This window comes from Protopterus annectens, chromosome 2.part0 (genome assembly GCF_019279795.1).
Source record: "Protopterus annectens isolate FY-2018-M chromosome 2.part0, PAN1.0, whole genome shotgun sequence".
Lineage (NCBI taxonomy): Eukaryota > Metazoa > Chordata > Ceratodontiformes > Protopteridae > Protopterus > Protopterus annectens.
In genome coordinates, this window is record NC_056728.1 from 183,356,054 (window position 1) to 183,382,019 (window position 25,966).

Sequence of the window (25,966 nt, forward strand, 5' to 3'; positions counted from 1 at the left end):
CCAAAGAAAATACAAATATGATTCAGTGATTGTACATGCTGGTGTGAATGACCTGAGACGTACCTCCCTGGACTACATGAAAAGAGACATAGAGGAGCTCTCTGATCATGTAGCCCAGGCTGGTATGACCCTGACTATGAGCAGCATCTTACCCTCACCTAGAATTATGCCACAGTACAAAGACAAAATGATCGATTTTAACAATTGGCTAAAATTTTGGTGTCATTCAAAGGGGATCCAGTGTCTGTCAGCCTGGGATGACATGCTCGACAAGCCACGTTGCTTTGCTAGGGACGGCTTGCACCTGTCACCACTGGGCTTTCGGATATTGGCAAAGGCTCTTGCCACCCCCATAGTGCCTTTTTTAGGCAAGGCTCAAAAGTCAAACCCACCCCCATAGACAGCTCAAGGAACAAGAAACTAAGGGTAATGCTGCTAAACGCCAGAAGTCTTAACCTCAAGATCCACGCACTCGAAGCTCTCCTCAGTATGGAGAACATCTATATCTGTGCAGTGACAGAAACCTGGTTCAAGGCTCCAGAGAGCACCCCAGCACTACCAGGCTATACCTCATATCATGCGTTTCGGCCCCAAAACCCGGACCGTACCACAAAAGGAGGGGGAGTTTCCATATTTATCAAGGATATCCACACCTCCAGGTTAGTGGCATTGCACGAAGTATCGGAGACCATCCATGTGCAACTAACAGTGGGTAAGACTGCTTTTCAGTTTATAGCATCCTACAGACCACCCTCTCAAAGTCAGGAATCCCACTCGGCTTTCCTGAAAACATTGGAGAACATGAAGATCTCTCCGAACACCATTATATTGGGCGACTTCAACTACCCAAACATTGACTGGGAGCACTACTCAAGCCCCAGCACCTTAGCCCAAAGGTTCCTGGAAATTATAAACTCAAATGCTATGGAAAAACTAGTCACCACTCCCACAAGAGGGTACAACATACTAGACCTGATCATTACCACATCAGAAGTATATCCCTCATTGGTAAGATCAGACCATAAATTAATCTCACTGGATGTCCACATCCCGACCCCACCCCCATCCCAGAAAACCACAGTGAAAAACTTCTCAAAAGCGAACTTCTCAAAACTGAAGTGGAATCCTTCAAGGCCCCAGGGCCAGTGGAAACTACGGCCCAAACTGCAGAATCCTATATAAATGCATTCTACGGACATCTCCAGGAATGCATGGATCATGCTATCCCAAACAAAACCAAGACCAATCATCCAAAGGCAGGCATTCAGTCTGGTGGACCCCTGCCATAAATAAACTGTACAACAGAAGGAGGAAGCTACTACATGATAGAGCAAAATCCCTAATAGGGAAGGCATCTCTGATCAGTACTAGCAAAAAATTACGATCCCTCATAAAATCCTCCAAGGCCAGCTTCGAGAGAAAAATTGCACAGGACACCAAAGACAATCATAAGGCTTTTTTCAGTTATGTTAGAAACCTGGGATGCAACTCCCAGACTTGTTCTGAGTTGATTCTAAACGACAAAAAATACACTGAACCCACAGACATCTCCAATATCCTGGCAGACAGGTTCAGTGCAAACTTCTCCACCCCCCCCACAAAAGAGCAAGTATCTATCCCAGCAGAGGGCTGCCTCCCAAACATCTCTGATGCTCAGGTGAAGGCTGCCCTCTCCAAAGCAAAAAACACTGCTTCCATGGGACCAGATGGCATCCCAGGTTGTGTCCTACATGAACTCCAAGAGGAACTAATCTCTCAAATAAAACAGCTATACAATCTCAGCCTCACTACAGGATATGTGCCCACAGAATGGTGTACAGCAACAGTAGTCCCACTCCACAAAGGTGGAGCCTCTACAGACCCTGGAAACTATCGCCCCATAAGCCTGACTAGCTTAGTCTGCAAGGCTATGGAGAGGATCATCATGGAGCTCATAAACAAAGACATTGGGGACCTACAGACACTAGATCCTACCCAGTTCGGCTTTGTCAAGGGCAGATCCTGCCTTTTGAACCTGGTTGACTTCTTCGAAACAGTCACCAAAGCCATAGATGAAGGGAAGGTAGTCCACACAGCCTATCTGGACCTTGCAAAGGCATTTGGCACAATACCAGACTTGGGCATCATAGATAAGCTAGCCAGCTTAAATATAAACCCCTATGTCACCAGATGGGTCGCAAACTGGCTCAAAGACAGAACCCACAGAGTGAGAGTTGCTGGAGCCATGTCAGACTCGAAACCAGTCACAAGTGGCATCCCACAGGGTTCTGTCCTGGGACCACTTTTATTGGGTATATACTTTTCCGAGGTACAGGCAAACGTGGGAGGACTATGGCTCACCAAGTTTGCAGACGACTGCAAACTGGGCGCCATAATCAACTCCCCAGCTGACACAAACATCCTTCTAAAAGGTCTCAGAGACAGATAACTGGTGCCAGCGCCATGGTCTAAAGCTAAATGCCAAAAAATGTATAGTCATACCCTTTGGCAAAAACAATGTGCCCACAAATTACCACATAGGCGAAAACCCATTAAGTACAGAGAAAGTTATTAGGGACCTGGGGACCCAAGTTGATAGCAATCTCTCCTTTGAAAACCACATTGCCAAAGTGGTTAGAAAGACCTTCTACATAGCCCACCTCATCATGAAGGGTTTCACATCTAGATCAAGAGAGGTAATCATGCCCCTTTATTCATCCCTCATCAGGCCCATTATAGAATACAATGCCCCTTTTGGGATGTACCTTACCCGACACCTGCAGCAATTAGAAAGACCCCAAAAGTATCTCACCAAGAGGATCAAGGGTCTCAAACAGATGTCATATGCTGCTCAGTTAAAAAAACTCCAGCTCTACTCAGTTGCATACCGCCTACTTCGAGGCGATCTATGCCTGACATACAAAGCTATGTCAAATCCAGAATTAATGGACATGCTCCACCTCAGTAAATCTAAATCCCTTAGAGCCACACGCTCAAGGGACTTGAACCTCAGCACAGAAATAAATAGAACTTGCTGGAGGGACAGGTTCATAACCCAGAGGCTCCCTTCGCTCTGGAATAGAATTCCAGTTCATGTGAGGCAGAGCACCTCACTGAATCTCTTCAAGAAGAATCTCGATAGGTGGATGGGGGATCATAGGTTTGTCCCAGGTATTACTCCCGTGTCACTTTTAGACAGAGGCACAGTAAACTAAACCTTAAAGGGCACAGTATACTCAAATCAAGGGGTGGCGTAAGCCATACAGAATCGGGCTAGGCTTATAATTGCCTCAGGGCAGATAGCCTAGTATGAACCTATGAACATAATCCCCCCTTTGGCATGTATCTGTTCAGACACGTACAACAATTGGAGCTCCCACAAAGATACCTTACTGAAACAATACAAGGCCTAAACAGGTCCTTCATAGACCGACTGAAACCCCTGTCAATATACTTGGTAACCTATAGAGTCTGAAGATGTGACACCTATAGAGTCCGAAGATGTGACCTGTGTCTGGCATACAAGGCAACCTCTAACCTATTACTAATGGATTTACTGCACATCACTAAGTCAAATGGCATCACAAATACTTTGCTTAGGCATCTAAACCTCTTCTGAAACATTAATAGAACAGTTTGGACAGGCATACTTCACAGATGATATTGCTCATGTGGAACAGATTCCCCATCCACATAAAACAAAGTTCATCCCTGTACATTTCCAACTGCAACTTAGACATATGGATGGAAAACAGATATTTTACCCCAAAACTGCCCCATGCACTACAAATGGGCAGATGCAGCTCCTAAATGCTTTATGCTAGGTGTGGGCCCACTCACATTATCTATGGTATGATCCCAGTTATTCTCATTAGGGATCATATGTAATTATCAACCATGGGACAGGTAAGGCCAGTCTATAACCAAGTGGGATATATTATTTCAAACACAAAAATGGAAATTAACTAGATCAAATGACCTGCAAGAGCAGCTGGCCTAGTACTTACCTTACCTATGAGCCTATAATCTTACATTTCACATGCACATACAAAAATGCCTAACAAACTCACCAAAAACTTGCAATGCTTTACAGATCCAAAAACTCTCACTGACGCAACTAAAGCTATACTCTCCACTACTTAACACCTCCTGTGAGTAGTTAATGGAGCACTCATTCCTATTAACTTCTATGCAGCATAAAAAGCAAACTTGATCAATAGTGTAATAGAGTGGCTAAATTATCAGCAAATGTCCCTTTCAGAACCCACTTCTGTAGGGCACTGAAAGCCTAAATTGATTAGAAGTAACATCAACTAATGTATACAGAGCTTCTACCGACCTACAACATTAGCCTGCAATCATCTGCGTGGCTAGCAATAAATAATGTTCTACATAACTATGTTTGTACTCCATCATTATGATTTAGTGAGGAAAACCTTCTCTGTCCACAACCTTATCAAATCTGCAGGCCATGAGCTACATTTATGCCATGTTGCTAAGGCCTGGGACTCCTTACATATGTGCATCAGATCAGTACCCTCCCTCCAGTCCTTCAAAACCATTCAGAAATAGTTCTTAGACAAAATCTGTTTCGGCTTTTGCCCAATCTCAGGATAATGATATTCCTAAATATGAACAAGTTCCTAATCATACCTCACACCTCCTGACTCACCCTCCTGACTCACCCTTTACACTCACTTCCTAACTTTATCTAGAAGAAAATGGACAGCTATCCAGTTAGACTTTCCTGGTAGACGTCAGTAAATAAATATCATGTTTGACCTTGTCCTTACAAATGTTTCCTCTGCCTACACCCCACTAATATAATACAATACAATATGGTATACAACTTGTGATTGCAAAAACTAACCAACTGTAATCCAAGAAAAAAATGACACCCAGATAATCAAATCTGTGGAAATAATTGGCCATACACACCACAAGAAAAATCAGACTGAAAAAATATGTAAGCAATATTACTGGTCAATAACTACTTCATAATGCTCAACTGTCCCTGATTTTGCCTCATATTATTACCCTTCTCCTTATAAAATGTTTTGGTTTTCTGATAAATCACTGAAGACTACAGTCATTACATAATGTCAGACATTACAGTTTCATACTTCTTAGTCTTTAGGAAATCCATGTTCAAAACCCGGTTGTTCTCCTACTAACATGAGTTAGGTTAATATTTAAAAGTTATACATGATTTTGCACTTGTAAAGACTCTGTTGGTCATTAGTCTAGTATAAACCTATGAATCTACTAGTTATGCACCAAACATGGCACAGCTATGCACTGAATGCATCATTCATACTCATTTCTTCCTACAACATATACTCCAAATTCAAGACTTGACATAAACAATGAAAGACAATTTAAATAACCTCCTCCATAAAAACGTACAACTAACCTGTAGCATCCTTCACCAGGCTTGTAAGCATGTACCAGAATGTTTGACTGGAGCCATCCATGTTCTTGTGTGAAGTGCACCATTCTTTCCTTTGAGCCAGCAGGAAAACCTATCCAGTATCTGAGCAATAAAACATGGTCATAATCACTTTGACATACAGCACCAGGAGGTAAAGTGACAACTCTGTTTTCACAACCTAAACTAACTCTGAACTTATTGTCACTATCCACAAAAGGAAAAGACAAATAATACTGTATAAAATACATAACTAATAAGCCACACTAACCTTCAAAAATGAATGTATCTTCTCAATAGGGCTAAAACCCTGCAGAGCACAGCAAAGCAAAAATAACATGGTAAACCTCCTAGAAAACCATACCACCAAGCAATCAGTTAAAAAATAGCCAGTTACCAATGGAGATAACACTTCTTCATTAACACAAACACACAGTGAAATTACTGCACTCATAGTGCAGGAAAACTAGCAACATGTAAAGAATTAAACCTATAATGCAAAGCTTTACACTATATAAACCATGCAACATGGAAACAAGTACATAACATACTGCCCACTTAAATTTCCCCAGTAATGAAACCAAGCATGAGATGTCATGAATAACACACAGTTTAAATCTGAATCTCCCAAACATAGAAATGTTCACTTACCTGTAATCTACAATTGTCTAAACAAGTCCCATTAATTCTTCAAACAGCCCAGATGGCTTACACAGACTTTAAAGAACAGCTTAACTAGCAGAATATCACCATTATCTGCAAAACTAATTCAAAAATTCAAGTCACCTACAGAAACTAGTGACAGTAATTTATAATCCCACTGTCACCAACCAGAAATAGTAAAATTTGTAAAAATATATATATATATATTAATTTAATAAGAAATGCTGCACTAACCTCTTGTTCAACCTTCCCTTATGACTGTGAGTTCCACAACTAAGCAGAATTCTGTAGAGCGCAACACATATTTCATAAAACAGCATACCCACCCCCAAAAAATTAAGCCAAGACTTGTCTGTCCACATGATGCACATAGACAATATCCCATTTTTCTACTTTGTAATGAATGCATGAATACATTACGCTGGTTAACACATTCAGATAATTACATTCATTGAAATGCATAAGACATTTTTAACAGCTTATTCAATGAAATGAAAGTCAATAGCAAGCCAGAAACCAAAGCACTTCGCACCTCATCAAGGTAGTTATGACCATTTTCACCTCTGCTGGCAACCATTGTTTAATCCAGTATGTCCAAGATCAGAAACATTTAACAGAAAGCCAAGGTTGACTGTAGCAATTATTGAATAATTAACATGCAAAACCAATTGACTCAGGCTTCTCTTACCACAAACTTAAATTATGTAACTATTTTTTATATAATTAGTCAATGTTTTAGTTATTGTGATAAAATACAAGAAACTGGATTTTGCAGTTGTAAGAGCCCTATTTATAGGTTTGTAACACACTTGGAACAACTAAGAAAAAAGTATTTCAATGAAAATCAGGGTAACCACAAATAACAGCTGCTCAACGGGAAAGCTGAGAAACAGAGGATGACATGAGAGCAACACATTCATTACTATGACATGCTTTATAAAGCAGGACAGTAGGAGTTGGTGTTGATAATGGCTGACCTGAATGCACATATCAGGCTAGACAGAACATGATATGAGGACTGCGTGGGTCCACATGGGTGGGGCAGTAAGAATACAGATGGAGATGCCACTCTAGACTTCTGTCTGGCAAATGGCTTGATAGTATAGGACTTCCTTCTACTAAGGAAAGGACAAGGACAATGGGGTACAATCAGTGACTGTAAATGCATCCCCAGTGAAACAGTAAGCCCACAGTAAAAAACACTGGTTGCCACAATCATTTGCAAGCAGTGGTCAAACAAGGCTTCCAGGGTCAACATAGACCAGGCTGAAGGCCTAGAAGATGACTGAAGAGAAATCACAACAGTTCTAGGAATTCCTTAGGGCTCTAGCACCTCAAGAATAGGAGGAAATAACTTGAGTTGAAAAGGACTACAATGGAGTCCCACAGGGTTCGGTCCTGTGTCCTCTCCTGTTTGGTATCTACTTCTCTGAAGTTCAGGCCAACATGAAGGGACTCTGGCTGACAAAGTTCGCAGACGATTCCAAGTTAGGAGCTATTAACTCCCTAAGAGATGTTGACATTCTACAGACAGGCCTCACTGAGATCAACGACTGGTGTCAGAACCATGTCCTTAAGCTTAATGCGAAAAATGTGTCCTCATACCCTTTAGGAAAAGCCCAGTTCCCATGAATTACCACATTGATGGTAGTTCACTGAACACAGAAGCCATTATAAGAGATCTGAACACAGGTTGACAGCAACCTCTCTTTTGACCACCACATTGCCACTGTGGTCAAAATGTCCTTCTATGTGGCACATCTCATTACTAAGGGTTTTGCACCCAGGAAGAAAGAAGTCATTGTCTCCCTCTACTCTTCACTCAATAGGCCAATCATCGAGTATAATGCCCCATTTGGCATGTACCTCACTAGACACCTGCAACAACCGGAAAGGCCGCAAAAGTACCTCACAAAGAGGATCCTAGGCCTTAAACACTTGTCCTACATGGACAAACTCAAAAAACTCCAACTATTCTCTGTCTCATATCGCCTACTTGGAGACAATCTCTGTTTGACTTACAAAGCCATGTCTGACCCAGCACTGTTGGAAATGCTACATCTGAAGAAATCCCAATCCCTCCATACCACATGGTCCAGAGACCTCAACCTCATTACCACAATCAACAGAAGTGCTGGAGGGACAGGTTCATAACCCAGAGACTACCCATGCTATGGAATAGACTTCCCATACATGTCAAACAGAGCACCTCACTGGCCCTCTTCAAGACAAATCTTGATGAGTGGATGGGAGCTAGAAAATTCACCCCTCGGATCACTCCAGTGGCTCTACTTGACAGAGGCACTGAGAACTAAGGATGGGTGGCACAATGTCAGGGTAATTTTATGGGCTAGGCTTGTAAAGTCTCCAGGTGCATTAGCCTAGTACACACCTATGAACCTATGAACCCTCCTAGATATGGGCAGTCATTGCTAACTAAGATCTTGAGTTTAGTCTAGATCCTTTATACTGGGTTTCTCCAGTACTATATTGGGTATAACTGGCTAGGCTTCTAAAGACCTTTGGGTCAATAGCCTAGTAACCACCCATGAACCTATCAACTAACAAGAGTATTCTTGCTTTCAGTCATCTATTTTTTAGAGATAACGTTACTTGTGTGTTGGCGTACACTCAGCACTGCATTTTTTTTTCAGGATAACTATTGCCATATCCCTAAGAGTTTGGTGGACCTCCTCGTCCGCTGATCCTGCACCACCTTTGGATGGAACCACCTCAGGGGATAGTAAGTAACTCTATTAGGAAAATTATAACGAACAAAAATTGGGATTGTAAAATTTATAATTTTACTGAATATCCAGTTGACCCTTTACTGGTCAAAATTTTTGCTAAGGGATTTACATTTATCCCAACACATACTACCGATATAAGTGCTTTATTGTTGGATTTCAAGCTTTACTCCAGGAAACTCAACTTATAATTGATTTTGGGGAACGGGAAACATAATGGGGACTCAGATCTGTGTATTTCCAGTACTTTTAACCCCCCCCCATTACATCCATCCATTTTTTTTTATTTGAAAAAATGTGTGAAATGGATTTTAGGGCTTTTATGAACCACACACATAAGGTAAGGACCAACAGCCAACTTAAATAAAGATGAACGTGAGGCTCTCAGCAACTAAAGACTATTACCAGTTTGCCTAATGAAACCAGACAGGTCGTTTTTTGCGAGTGTAAATACATTGGACTATAATGATGAGTTTGTTTAACAGTAGATGTCTGTGATTTATATGCGCTGATACCACAAATCTGGGGATCGAATGGCTAACTGACCACATGAGATCAAAGGGGGCAGAACACACAGAACTGAGACTAGTAGAGGAACGTTTGTGCATCATACTGTGTAATAACTACATTATGTTCAAAAAAGAATATTTTAGACAGCAGACAGGGGTAGCTATGGGATCCCCCTGCAGAACTAGCCTTGCTAATTTAGTTATAGCTAAATGGGAAAAGTAAAACATTTTTGAAAATTTTGAACTTAGAGAGCATTTATTTTTACACTTGTTTTTTAGATATCTTCATGATCAAAGATGGCCCTGACTTAGCTTCCAGAATGTTAGAATGTTTTAACAAGTCCACTACCTTTCTTAAATTCACTAGTGATTTACACACACACACACACACACACACACACACACACACACACACACACACACACACACACACACACACACACAGTTTTTTGGATGTTGAACTAACAAAAGACAGACTCCAGAAAAAATACTTTGCACGTATTTTCCGGAAGAGCACCTATTCAAACTCACTTTTACATTACACTAGTTCCACCCTACGTACCAGGAAGAAAATGTCGTAAAAGGCCAACTAGTACGAGCGGCCAGGATGACAATGGAGGACCATCATTCTTTAAGAAATGTGAACTCTTAAAGTCTATGTTTCTCAAAAGAGGGTACCCCAACGACTTGATTATTGGCCTTATAGGGGATGTCAGTAGAAAACGTGCTCCTCGCCACTTTAAACCTATCCTATCTCAAGTAACTATTACATCTCATAGTATAGAAACTGCTACCACAGAAGAGGTTGAAATAGGGGGCCCTGAAGCCATAAATGGTGTTGGGCTGCAAAGTGTGCAATACTATTTGAGTTTCGTGACTACATTTTCACTAGACTTTTAGCTTTGAAAACAATACTGGGAAAGAATTGGCAGTTGTTAACATCCAATAGAGACAAAGTAAACTAGGGGATAAACCCCTTGTCACCTGGAGGAGAGGAAAGGAAAGAACTTAAAAAACCTCACTGAAAGAAGCACTAGAACCATTAGAGGCTTCCCAGGAACATTTAAGTGTGAAGCATGTAACCAGTGTAGACATGTTCTCTCGGGGTCAAAATGTACTATTAGGGGACATGATTATTTCCTAAAGAACAAGTTTAACTGTAACTCTAAGGCTATAGTCTACCTAGCCGAGTGCCAGTGTTGCCCCAGCTTTTATGTAGGGAAGACAGATCGCAAATTCAAGGAGTTAATTTATGAACACATCTACTACATTACTAGAGGAAAAATTGAGAGCCCTTTGGCTAGACATTGTATCGAATACCCAAACCATGCTTTTAAGTTCAGGGTTATCAACTCAACAGATACAGATGCCGGGCACCCACTGTTAGACTAGAGAAACTAGAACTTCTCTGGCAGCTAAGACTTAATTCATGCCATACACCAGGGCTTAATGAAATGAGTTCCATTTTATGTGTCTTAAAACTTAAGAACCTCATGAGATAATATTTGTAACATGCTATGGTTGCCTTTATATTAAGACTACCAATAATTTTAATAATACTATAATTTTCTGACAAGCTGATTAGTGTATATTAGGACTCTTGTGTGTATGTATATATATATATATATATATATATATATATATATATATATTTTTTTTTTCACTTTTTTAAACAAAAAGTGAGAGAGCTTTTTAACTTAAACCCCAACTGACAATATTTAACTGGGTGGCATGTATACCTCTTGTTATTATTAAGTGAATTTACATAAATGTAAACTCATAAAAAAGAGTTATATCTTATTTAACCTGAACATCAGTAAGTTTAATAGTGTCTGGATTGGCCCACACAGGTGGGTGTTGTATTCACCATCCAGTCATCAGGGTTACTATTGTGGGTGGCCAGTGCTGTGCAATGCTTGCCACGTATGTGTTCTATAGTCCATGACATGGACGTTGTCTGGGATGTGCACACATCCCACATGCATGTTCTGTGACATGTGGAAGTGCACCTGGGGTGTCTGGGGCATGTTGTGTACAGATTATCATCAGATGTGCCATTCCTGGCATCATGTGGTGGGAACTGGCAATGGACACCAGGGTGACCCTGCACCTACATTGACAGCATGATACAGGTGTTCTCTGGTGTCAGTGGCATTTGTCCATACAGGGCATGTGTTTAAGGCATGGTATGTCCTTCGTGGGTTACATTTGATGGCACTACAGTTACATTGTGCAACGTACAAGTAAGGGCAAGGCATCCAGATCTAAGCAGATCATAGCCTCACTATACTTAGCTCTCATTAGACCAATAATAGAATACAATGCATCTTTTGGCATCTAACAGCAGCTAGACCAGCCACACAAGTTCTCACTAAAATAATACAGGGTGTAAAGAACACGTCCTATGTGGACCGCATCAAAGCCCTGCCCCTGTACTGAGTCTCTTACAGGCTACTGAGAGGTGATCTATGCCTACCTTACAAGGCATTCTCCCATCTAGTCCTGATTAATCCTATACATTCAACAAACAAACAGCATTGGAATTACCCAACCTAAGGATCTAAACCTCATCTATGACATAAGCAAAACATGTTGGAGGAACAGATATTCCACTCAAACACTACCCCTTTGGTGGAACATCCTTCCCATTCATGCCAAACAGAGCTCTTCCCTAATCCCATTAAAATGCTATTTGGACCAATAGAAGGGAAACTAAATTCACCCATGTCTTGTCACCTGTGGACGTTACGGACAGGAGCAGCTTATAGATACCCTAAGGCACAGGCATATACCAAAGTCGATCTAGCCCTATGACACTGATAATTATAAAAATTGGGGCATGAATGGCTAGGCTTGAAAATGTTCTTTGGCCATTAGCTAAGTAACTTCTTATGATCTTAAGAGTTTTTTTTTTTTGTTACAGTGACTTGCAAACAAATGAAAGCGGTGAAACAAGAACATGTTAGAATCCATAAATTTCGTAGCGTACCAGTTCTTTTCTCTTTATGGTCATAATATATATGTGGCACATTAGTTAACAAGGTGCGCTTTTCGCTTGGATAGTGACAAGCTTAGGCATATACCTTTGCACCCCAGCACGGTTTAATGGTTTTTTGACAGGGTTTGTCACATGGGCGCATGTCCGTAGAGGCGGAGCGTTCCTTTTCAAAAAATATAGATGTTGCTCCTAGTTTATCACTCAATATTTTATTCCAATGCTGTAGCTGAGTTGCTGGGTTCACTCAGCAACAGTGTAGACATTGAAGTCTGGATATATATGGACCTTGATGGTATTATGTTAGCAGAGAGCTGTTTCTGTGAGTAAACCGACAGTTACATGTTTTACCACCTCCTGTGTTTGTAAACAGTATAGGTGAGCAAGCTGCTTTATATATTCGGACTGCTGTCCGATCTATTGCACCTTCCATATTTGCTGGACTAATTTTGATCGTAGGATAGTTTTATGTAGAGTACTTTTGCATTTTTGCAATGTTGTCTTAGAGACTACCTGTGACTAAACAACGACTTTAAAACAAGATGGAAACCATGCTTTAGATGCACTTTTAAACTGGAAAATGGTTTGTTTATGTTTATATTTATGTTGCATCTTGTTCTGACTGCGATCTTTATATTATTATACAGTGTAGTGAGATCATCGCTTTGGTCAGCCCATGCAGCTATATAGTGATAGGATTTGCTGATCTGTTTAAAGCTGTTTGGTAACGGCGTTTACGTTTCAGTCTTTTTTATTGTTTTTAGATTGTTTTAACACTGCTTCTTTAAGCAGAATAAGGAGGGAATGTTAATGTGTTAACAATTAATCAATTATTGTTTCATTTTTTGGTTTGAGCGCCAAAAGTTTTTGTATATAAGCATTCCTGTTTTAATGTTTTATTACACCTGAAGAAGCGTAGTATAGCTACGTGAAAGCGCTTGTGTTCCTGTTTCCAATAAAGAAGATTTTATATTCAGTGAGAATTTTCGTGTGGTGACTCCAGTGGATTTTGTATCACTAAGTTCTTCAAGTTTTTTCCAAGGGGAGTCTTTGTTTTCCTGCTACAGTTCTTGGACTTTTTTCCTTTGTTGTTGTGCTGCCTGCAGGTTTGACACATGGAGCATAATGATATAGAGTTGGACTTTCATCCAGAGACGAGGACAACTGTTTTACCGGCTTGGGACTCCCTCAAGCACTGCACTGAGAATCCTTTATTGACTCTGGAATTGACAAATCAAACAAATGTTCCACCAACTACTCCTAATGGTGAGAATGTCATTGAGTTTAATAGACTTTACAAAATATTGCAAGATGATTTATATCAGCTACAAAGACTAGCATGGCAGAGATTGCATCTAGAGGCATGTATACATTTTAAAATAGTGCCTAGAGGCATGCGTGTTTTTTGTATGCCCTCTTATGGGGATAGTCATCCCTTGCTCTTGAGGAAATGGCAGGATCTCAATATACAACTGGGCTTCAGCTATATTAATCTGTTACTAGAGTATTTTTCACCCTTAGAACTTGAGCTAAGAAATAAGATAGATCTACAATATAAAGTTATCACTAAACGTTTCAAGACTGAATACTTTACAAACAGACTAGATTTCCTTTGGGCCCAGGTTCATTCATTTAGTGAAAGACTGAAGACTGTTAAGCACAAAAAACTTATAAGGGATGCTAATGATTTTGCCCATGGTCAAGTCTTCCTATGGCCCAGAACTGAGAATGCACGAACACAGAGTATACCTAATGATGGATTCCAAAGTAATGTCTGTAGCTCTCCACTGGCTTCAACTGCCATTTCCAGCACTGAAGCCACCTTGGCCCATCCTGTTCCATCTATGGTTAACAAAATGACTACAATAACATCAGTGTCCAACAATCTTGCTCCTATTCTTGTTAATGATGTTAGTTTGGACAGTGGTACACCCCCTCCCAATCAACAGGCAGCTAAAGCATTTTTACTAGCAGGTGCTAAACCGAAGGATACATCGTCTGCTAGTAATTGTTTTTTACCTTTCCCGGTCAAGCAACAGTCAGGTTGGAGAGGCCGGTCGAACAGCAGAGGACCGAGGAAAAGAAAGGGTTCCGAAGAAAAGTACACAAATACAAGGAAACAAAGAAACTGAACTCTTTAGTATGTAATATATCTGATTATGTTTTGTCAGAATCAGATCTTTCTTTATTAGAGAAAGGTCTTAACTTTATCCCCTCACAAGTCCGTTTTTTGAGTGATGTCTTAATAGATTTGAGATTATTTTGTCGCAACGTTTCATTGAAGATTTTATTTAAAAACAATAGTGCTTTAGATACTAAAACTCTAAAGAATTTTTTCAGAGTTAAAAGCAGTTTTACTCCGCCTATGCCACACAATGTGGAGAGTTTTTTAAAAATGTGTGAGAAGGATTTTTATGAATGGTTTGGCTCCAAAAAGAAAAGGTGTTGTTTTTTCAATGTCAGTAAAGATGAACAGAAGTCCATCCAATCCCTGAAGAATAATAGCCATATTATTGTTAAACCAGCCGACAAGGGTGGGGCAGTGGTCATCATGAATTCCTCAGAGTATTCTGACACTATGAAGAGTATGTTATTAGATGATAAGGTTTATGAAATAATCACTAGAGAAAAGGTCAATAAAATTGTTAAAATGTTGCATAATAATCTTTATGACCTTTTGATGTGTGGTCAGATAAGCTGTGAGTTATATGAGTACTTTTTAATAGAATTCCCTACCATCCCCATAATTAAAGGTCTACCAAAAATACACAAAGGTATTAAACCAGTACCAATGAGACCCATAGTCTCTGGTGAACGATGGATAACCTCCACCATTTCATCCTTTGTGGAAGGGCTATTACGACCCTTGGTGGATGACATTTCTGTCATTCTGAAAGATTCATATCAACTTATTGAGTTTTTCAAAGGTTTTGAGTTAGATAAGAGGGGAACTGCCTTGTTATTAGTAACTATGGATGTCAAGAATCTTTTCACCAGTATTCCCAATGATTTGGGGCTCCAGGCCATCAGAGAGATCCTTGTTACCAACTCAGGATATAGTGGCAATAGACAAATCCTGATTAACTGCCTTCTTGAAATGATACTTGACAACAATGTTTTCCTATTTCAGGACCAGTTGTATCTGCAAAAATGGGGGGTAGCCATGGGCACCCCCTGTGCGAATAGTTATGCTAACCTTGTAGTCCATCATTGGGAGCTCAACTATTTGTTTAAACATGCAGATTATAACAAAATAAAAATGTACAAGAGGTTTGTTGATGACGTCCTTTTTGTATGGGAGGGCACAGAAGCAGAATGCCTGAATTTCATTACAGAATTAGAAACCACTACTACATTTTTAAGGTTTACAGTGGAAATATCCCCATATCGGGCACACTTTTTGGATCTAACATTGGAACTGAATGGCAATAGGATTGTCACTTCCTTGTATAGAAAACCTACCTGGAGGAACACACTTTTACGTTTTGAAAGTATGCACCCCAGGTTCACTTTTAAAGGGATAGTTTTAAGTCAAATGTATAGAATATGTAGAATATGCAGTGATAGGAATGCTTTATATTCAGAACTTAGTAAATTGGAAGGTTTATTTAAAGAAAGGGGTTATCCCCCTAAGTTAATAAATGAATGTAAGCAGGAAGTCATTTTGAAAGTATTGGACAGGACAGATGAAATTGATTCAGATGGGAATATTCCATCATTCCGTACAACGAAAAATGATAAGTTTACTGATAGATTGAGTTACGTCACTAAATACACCAGTGATGTTGTTAATCTCAATAAAATCATCAGCAGAAATTGGAATGTTTTGATCATGGATCCGTTCACCAGGACAATTGTGGGTGATTATCCTAGGTTTAGCTATAAGACCTGTCACAACTTGAAAAAGTCTCTATGTCTAGAACAGACTTTTTCACCAAATAACAGTTTTAGTGATTCTCAGGGAACCTTCCCATGTGGACATTGTCATATGTGTCCATTTATATCCAAAAATGTCTGTTTTTCACATCCTGATGGACTTTTTACTTTCACACCTAGATTTCGTAGTGATTGCAATAGTATAAACTTAATCTATTTAGCAACGTGTGACTTCTGTGAAGTCTTTTATGTTGGTCTCACGAAGAGGAGACTTCGTGATAGGGTCTATAACCATTGCTATGATATCAAGAAAGGACATGAAAGCAATGCCCTAGCCAAACATATAGTAGAATATAGTACACACAGGTTTAGTTTTATGGTTCTGGAGTTACTGGCCATTAATAACAGGGAAGGAGATAATATGAACCAGTTGGCTGTCAGGGAACTTAAATGGATACTTACATTGAAAGCTCATATACATCCTGGTATTAATCAGTTTGTATCTGTCAAACCTGTTCTTAATAACAGGAAGTTATAATTTTATGACATCTGGCCTGAGGTCTCTTTTTTTATTTTTTCAGCTTTTTTGTTTCTCCCCCTACGTGGGTTAAGAATAGATGGTTTAGATTTAAAGTCTTTTAATAAATCATTTGTTTTGTGTACCTGTTACACGTTTTTGTCAGATTTAGTATATTCCTTAGCACATTTATTTGTGCTTCAGAGATCTGGTGTCAGTTTTTTATAAGGTTTATATGATTTTTTTCTTCAAACATACACCTCGGACATACTTCCCTTTTTATATTTTTAGTTATTAGTATTTCAGTTTTAGTTTAAGATTTTGACATAATGTGTTTTATGACCTTGTTGCATATGATGGACGTTTCCCAGGCCACATCTGTACTTCAGCTGCTGGTCCTATACCTCCCTTTCCCACGTCAGTTTCACAGTTAGACTCAGTTCTCCGCCTGACCCTTCACATGTCCCCTCACATTTAGCTTGGACACTTAGTTTACGTGTCCTTTGTGGATCATGACATTGCAAGCAGTCACGCATTACTACACATTTAGTCTTTATGGGGGCGTAAATTGCCCGACTTAGACTGACAATTCCTTCTTGATTAAAGATCCCTTGGTCCTGCATGTATTCAACCCAGCCATTATCTGCACTACGCGGGAGTTTCAGTACATGATGTTTTAGTAATGTTTTATGTATGGTAGATAATTTTTGTTATTTTTGCATATATTTTTTATATATATTATATTCTTTCGTAGCGTACCAGTTCTTTTCTCTTTATGGTCATAATATATATGCGGCACATTAGTTAACAAGGTGCACTTTTCGCTTGGATAGTGACAAGCTTAGGCATATACCTTTGCACCCCAGCACGGTTTAATGTTTTTTTGACAGGGTTTGTCACATGGGCGCATGTCCGTAGAGGCGGAGCGTTCCTTTTCAAAAAATATAGATGTTGCTCCTAGTTTATCACTCAATGTTTTATTCCAATGCTGTAGCTGAGTTGCTGGGTTCACTCAGCAACAGTGTAGACATTGAAGTCTGGATATATATGGACCTTGATGGTATTATGTTAGCAGAGAGCTGTTTCCGTGAGTAAACCGACAGTTACATGTTTTACCACCTCCTGTGTTTGTAAACAGTATAGGTGAGCAAGCTGCTTTATATATTCGGACTGCTGTCCGATCTATTGCACCTTCCATATTTGCTGGACTAATTTTGATCGTAGGATAGTTTTATGTAGAGTACTTTTGCATTTTTGCAACGTTGTCTTAGAGACTACCTGTGACTAAACAACGACTTTAAAACAAGATGGAAACCATGCTTTAGATGCACTTTTAAACTGGAAAATGGTTTGTTTATGTTTATATTTATGTTGCATCTTGTTCTGACTGCGATCTTTATATTATTATACAGTGTAGTGAGATCATCGCTTTGGTCAGCCCATGCAGCTGTATAGTGATAGGATTTGCTGATCTGTTTAAAGCTGTTTGGTAACGGCGTTTACGTTTCAGTCTTTTTTATTGTTTTTAGATTGTTTTAACACTGCTTCTTTAAGCAGAATAAGGAGGGAATGTTAATGTGTTAACAATTAATCAATTATTGTTTAATTTTTTGGTTTGAGCGCCAAAAGTTTTTGTATATAAGCATTCCTGTTTTAATGTTTTATTACACCTGAAGAAGCGTAGTATAGCTACGTGAAAGCGCTTGTGTTCCTGTTTCCAATAAAGAAGATTTTATATTCAGTGAGAATTTTCGTGTGGTGACTCCAGTGGATTTTGTATCACTAAGAATCCATAAATACATATAATAACCAAAATCAGTTATAGTGGAATGTAAGAAAAGGTAAGAGTCTGATTAGCAACAAGCTTCTCTTTAAATAAGATACACCTTAATGGGAAGATTACTTCTGCTAAGACATGCTTGTGTGATTAAATTCTAGGTAGCTGTATGAAGTGCATCTACATTACATTTATGCAATGTCATACTATTTACTTACGTGGTTTGGCCAGTCTAATATTCTTCCCTGTATAGAGATGTTGCATTATTCTTTTAACTAGATTATCCCTCTGAGCTCAACAATATTTTAGGCAGTCTTCGTGTGCAAGCTCCCTACATGACAAGCTTATAGTCACAAAACTGAAAATAGCAGTAGCTGGGAGCATTAAGCTTCTTGAATGCAACTGAAATAAGGCAAAATTAAATTGCTGTCAGTGGCAAGATTCCTAGACATTGTGCATACTGCATGGGGGCAGCACAAAGGGAGTACCCATCAAAACCATATACATACCCATCTATAAATGTAGTGACATTATAATTTAAATTTGTAAGTATACTAACACAGGTGGTATATTTTCAGTCAAACAAGAACTCCTATTACTGTAGTGTTATAGGAATCAGCGGTGCACTAAATTCCAAATCAGATGACATACATATCTACAAAGACATTCAGCTATAGCTTTGAAACCCCAATACTATACTAGGCTTTGAGAACAACCACCATGATATCATCTCCTTATGAAGATGTAGATGAGCACAATGAAGAACGGTAGCTCCACGGGTCCAAATAACATCCCAAGAAGTATTACTAGTGCTGTACAATATTCTCTACTATAGGGTTTGCTTACCAGCTATGACAAAGCTCCAAAGTGGTTCCTATTCAAATGGAGGGTCTACTGCTTCCTTTGGCAAGTACCAAACCATTAGTGTAATCAGTAAAATGTGCAAGGTAGAAGAGGAAAATTGTACTTGTTCAGGTAGGCAGGGGTGGCCTATTACATCCGGATAATAACCATTATGTAATTATGAGATATGTCACTGGAAAAAATGGTATTGTGGCATATGAATAAATACACATTAAAAAATGGCAATGAACCCAGACAGTGAAATGAGCAAGGATATTTAGTCATTACCAATATGGGTCAGTTTTGCACCCCACCAACTTTAATGTCCTCTATCCTCAAATCAGACCACAAATCGTAATTCTTAAACTCTTACTGCAAGAAATCTGCACAAAGCCTAAAATAGTGTGTGACAATGGCATATAAATGCGGGTTGTGTTTTAAATTTTGCAATTATAAATTTAGAAAAGGTTTCTCGTCCAGGAAAAAGAGGTCAGTGTTCCCCTCTACTCGTCACTCATTAGAGCCATTATAGAGTACAACGCCCCTTTTGGTATGTACCTCACAAGACATCCTGCAGAAATACCTCACAAAGTGGATTACTGGCCTCAAACAGATGCCCTACGCAGACCGTCTCAAAAAAACTCTAATTTACTCCGTCGCATATCATCCATTCAGAGGCAATCTTTACCTAACATACAAAGCTATGTCAAACCCAGAGCTGTTGGACATGCTCCACTTAGGTAAATCCCAATCCCTCCGAGCTACATGCTCTAGGGATCTAAACCTTGTCACCACAATAAATAGAACATGCTGGGAGGGATAAATTCCTGTCCCAGAGACTTCCCATACTCTGGAATAAACTACATATCTATATCAAACAAAGCTCCTCATTAGTACTCTTAAAGAAAAATCTTGATGATTGGATGGGAAATAGGAAATTCGCCCCAGGGATCACCTCTGGGGGCTATGCTCAACAGAGGCACATGAAAATAATTTTCTTGGGTGGCAAAAGCCAGGGTACCTTTTTGGCTAGGCTTATATAGGCCCTAGGGCCAATAGCCTAGTACCTACCTATGTACTAAATGCAATATTGGGTACTGACTAGTACCTCTACTGTATTACATTGGGTTTAAACGGCTAGGTTAAAAATCACCTCTGGGGCAATAGCCTAGTAATCGCTTATGATCTCCTATGATTCTATCCTATGATGGGAGAATGCTGTAAATCACTTAGTGTAATGTCCTCTGAGGAATGGTCAGACCAGAAAATGGTTTCCTTTATAGTAAAAATAAAATCCAGAACCACAGCTAGTCCTAGAATGTTCAGGCATTATTCTAAGGCTCACAGGCCCATACATGCTATTACCTGATAATGTGCAACATTTCAAGCCCCCACAAACCCTGAGAACTCTGCTGCCTCTGGACAACTGTTCACGAAATGTTATACAAATATGCTAATAGCTGCATAGAGGAAGCTGTGCCCACCAGGAATAAGTACAGAAGTAACTTAAAAAAAATACTCTGTGGAATCACAACATTGGAATGCTGTATAACAGAAGGAAGAATATCATAGCAAAAATTAAGAGGTGTACCATCCAGCACTTTCAACTTAAACTACTCAGTGTAAAAATAATGTCTACCAAAGCCAAATTTGAGGTAAATTTGGCCTCCCATACCATGGACAACCACAAGACATACTGTAGCTATATCTGTAACCTGAAAGACAATACACAAATGTGTGCAGAGCTCATTGTTAATGCAGCCACATATACTGAGCCAAAAGATATAAAAAACTATTAGCAGACAAATTTAGGTCTAATTTTGGCCCTCTCTCCTTCTAAAAAATATCAAATATAAAACTGTCCTGCTATCACTAGGAACAGGTCTTCAGTGTCCGCTGTAAGGACAAGAACAATGCATTGATGGGCCCATGCATGAAACATGATGTATCAGGCCCTCTGGATTGCTATTTAAACTGTAGCCACCAACAAGGATTCATGCCTAATGAATGCTGAGCAGCAATAGTCATCCCTCTGTCCAAAGGTGGGCCATGTAAAGACCCTGGAAACTATAGCCCCATAATCTCACTAGTCTCATATGCAAATTCATGGAAAAAAGTATCATGGAAATGATCAATAATGACACAGGAAACCTCCAGACACTAGACCTAATGCAGGTGGGTTTCGTCTAGTACAGCTCTTGCTTACTCAACCTGGTGGACTTCTTTGAGAAGATCACCAAAACAATGGATGAGGGCAAAATGTTTCACACTGCCTACCTTGACCTGGCCAAGGCATTTGACACAATACCCCACTCAAGCATTGGTTGACAAACTCAAGAGGTTAGGTGTAAACCTTTGTTATCTGGTGGATACCCAGCTGGATCACAAGACTATTTTTAAGCACCTACATACATGTGTGTATGTGTTTTTGCAAATGTTTATATAAATGTGTGTCTATTTTACATATAACATACACTCACAGTAAGACGCTGAAGGTTGTGCATCAGGGCTGGTAACTCAGCACGTAAAAATCAACTACCAATCATTAGCGGACCGGAGTTCCACTGTGGCGACCCCTAACCGGGAAAAAGCCAAAAGACACAACAACAACATGTGTGTGTGTGTGTATATATATATATATATATATATATATATATATATATATATATATATATATATATATATATATATATATATATATATAGACAAGTGGGTAATCTACCAGTGTAGTACCTTGCTGGTGGTTTTGCGCTGGTTAGGGCGTGTCCACATTGATTGGCAAGTCATCGCACATCTGCGTGACAAGGTATGCTAATTTTCCCTGTCCTAAGCCAAGTACTTTTTTAGAAAAACTACACTGGTACTATACTAGTAGATCGTGTGGCACATATATTTTAAGTGATACTTAAAGCTAAAACTGCTGTCTGCAAGGTAATGTGGCTCAGTGAGAGGGTCAACTTGTAGCTCTAGGCACACATTTAGTTTTTCCAATCTAAGATGCCACTTCTGTGTTCAATTGTCCATTAAACATTGTTTTTTTAATTGAAGGATGCGAGTATTTTAATGTAAAGTTAGACTTGTTTGGCACTCAGTTGAAAACGTGTATTTCTAATGCATTTTGTTGTGTGTGTAGACTATGAATTAAATGCAAGCTGGCATTTTTATAAATCGGGCTGTTTGCAGATCAAAAACATTCCTTAAGGTATAATTTAATTCCCAAAAATTGTCCATGATACTTCCCTTATTTGTGACTGAAACTTAGAGATTGTCTTGTTTCTAGATTCAGTGGTACTAATACCAAACACATGGCTTTACGCTCTGTTTATTAGATTAAACAGAACAACGATCTTTAGAAAGCGGTTTTAATAAATACAGGTAGTTAACCTAGTGGCATTTGGGTCCTTTTCTTGTGTGTGTGAGCAGCCTATTTGACAGCTCTAATTTTGCTAGAATATAGCTGATGGCCCTAATATTGTAGTCTTAACTTTTTGGGGTGGACCTGTTGAGTGGTTACCATCTTCTATCGCTACCTTTGCTTTCGGCTTGTTTGTGCTACCTATATTGGTGCTGCATTTGAATGTACAGTAAATAGCGTGGTTGGTTATTTGGTAATTAGTATGGAACACCTGATTCCAAACAAACTTGCAAACTCGGCCCATGAGCAAATTTCTTCCCAGATTTCATTTTCTGGTGAGTCGGATAATTAAAATTGGTCATTATCAGTTATTAGTAGAAGGAAAAACAAATTAAAAAAAAATGTAATAATTGAACTATCTTTTGACTATAATGACCAGTCTTAATGCACCGATCATGTGCTACATGAAAGCTAATTAATATGAATGTAGCTTTGTAAGGCGTAAGCGTGTTAGGGACGGGATTTGCTACTGCGCATCCTGCGAGGTACTACACTGGTAGATTACCAAGTGTACATACACACTGCCCCATACAGTACTGATGGACAGATACAGCTCCTAAATGCTTTATCCTCGGCATGGCTCCACTCAAATTAACTATGGTATGACCCCAGTTATTCTCATTAGGGATAATATGTAATTATCAACCATGGGACATGTAAGGCCAATCTATAACCAAATGGGATAGATTATTTCAAATACAAAAAGGTAAATTAGCTAGATAAAATGGTCTGCAGGAGCAGGTACCCAGTACTTAACTATGAACCTATAATCATACGTTTCTGAGGCACATACAAAAATGCATAAAAAAAAATCACCAAAAACTTACAATGCTTTAGAGATCCAAAAACTCTCTCACCAACACAACTACACTCTCCATTAATTAACACTTCCCCTCACTAGTGTATGGAACACCCATTCCTAGTAACTTCCAGTCAGCATAAAAAGCAAAATTTGATGAATGCTATAAAAAGGTGGCTAAATTATCAGCAAATCCCCCTTTCAGAACCCAGTACAGTATAGCACTGAAAGCCTTCATTGGTTAGAACGAAACCCATCAACTAACCTATACAGAGCTTCTTCACACCTACCCCGGTTGTCCAGTACTAAATATCATTCTACACAACTATGTTCCTGCTCCATCACTTTGATTCAGTGAGGAAAAAAAAAACTCTCTCTCCATAGCCCGATCAAATCTGCAGGCCATGATCTATATTTATACCATGTTGATAAGGCCTGGGACTCCTTATATATCATTCAGATCGATACCCTCCCTCCAGTCCTTCAAAACCATTCAGAAGTACTTAGCCAAAATCTGTCGCGTTTTTTGCCCAACCTCAGGATGATATTCCTAAATATGAACAACTTCCTAATCATACCTTACACTTCCTCTCACTTTTCACTCACTTCCTAACTTTGTCTAGACAAAAGTGGACAATTACCCACTTAAATGTTCCCGGTAGTCAGACGTCAGTAAAGAAATATGTTTGGCCTTGTCCTTACAAATGGTTCCCCTGCCTACAACCCACTAATATAATATAATATAATATAATATAATATAATATAATATAATATAATATAATATAATATAATATAATATAATATAATATAATTTATACTACTTGTGATTGCAAGAGCTGCCCAACTGAAAACAAAAAAAAAATTATACCCAAATAATGAAATCTGTGAAAATAACTGGCCAACCACACCACAAGAAAAATCATCAGACTGAAAAATATGAAAGCAATATTACTGGTCATTAACTACTTTATACTGCTCTACTATCTCTGATTTTGCCTCATATTATTACCCTTCTCCTTATAAAATGTTTTGATTTTTTGGTAAATCACTGAAGATTACAGTCTGTATTGTCACTATCCACAAAAGGAAAGCACAATAAATATTGTATAAAAATACATAACTAATCAGCCACACTAACACCTTCAAAAATGACTGCATCTTCTTAGTATGGCTAAAATCCTGCAGAGCAAAGCAAAAAGAACACGGTAAACCTCCCAGAAAACCAGGCTACCAAGCAATCAGTGAAAAAATAGCCAGTTAGCAATGGAGATAACACTCCTCCATTAACACAAACACAGTGAAATTATTGCACACTCATAGTGCAGGAAAACTAGCAACCTGTAAAGAATTAAGCATATAATACAAAGCTTTACACTATATAAACCATGCAATATGCAAACAAGAAGTACATCAAGCACATGCTGCCCACTGAAATTTCTCCAGTAATGAAACCAAACATAGGTCATCAATAACACACAGTTTAAATCTGAATCTACCAAACATAGAAATGTTCACTTACCTGTAATGTCCAAGTGTGTATCCTAAACAAGTTCCATTAATTGCTTGAACAGCCATCTCCTACAATGCTGACTGCTTCTCCAAATAGCTTTCACAGACTGTACAGAACAGCTTAACCAGCAGAATATTGCCATTACATGTAAAACGTACTTCAAAATTAAAGTCACCTATAGCAAATACTGACAGTCACTTATAATTACACTATCTTCAACCAGAAATAGTAAAATTCTTGAAAAATAAAACAGTTGTAATTTAATAAGAAATGCTGCACTAACCTCTTGTCCAACCGTCCCTTATGACGGAGTTCCACAACTAAGAAGAATTATGTAGAAAGCGACACACATTTCATAAAACAGCATACCCACCCCCAAAACAATCAAACCAAGACTTGTCTGTCCACATGATGTGCCTAGACAATATCCGACTTTAATACTTTGTAATGAATGGATGAGTAGATTACACTGGTTAACACATTGAGATAAATGCATACATTGAAATGCATAAGACATTTTTAACAGCTCAGCATTTAAATATCTCATTCAATGAAATGAAAGTCAATACCAAGCCAGAAACCAATGCAATTAGCACTTCATCAAGGTGGACATGACCATTTAACCTCTGCTGACACCCATTGTTTAATCCAGTATGTCCAAAATTCAAAAACACTTAACAGAAAGCCAAGGATGACTGTAGCAATTATAGAATAATTAATATGCAAAATCCATTGACTCAGGCTTCTCTTACCACAGACTGAAAATTATGCAACTATTTTTATATAATTAGTCAGAGTTTTAGTTAATGTAATAAACTACAAGCAACTGAATTTTGCACTGCAGACTGACATCTGCAGAACATGATAAACCTATGTATACAGTTTTTAACAGCCCTATTTATAGGTTT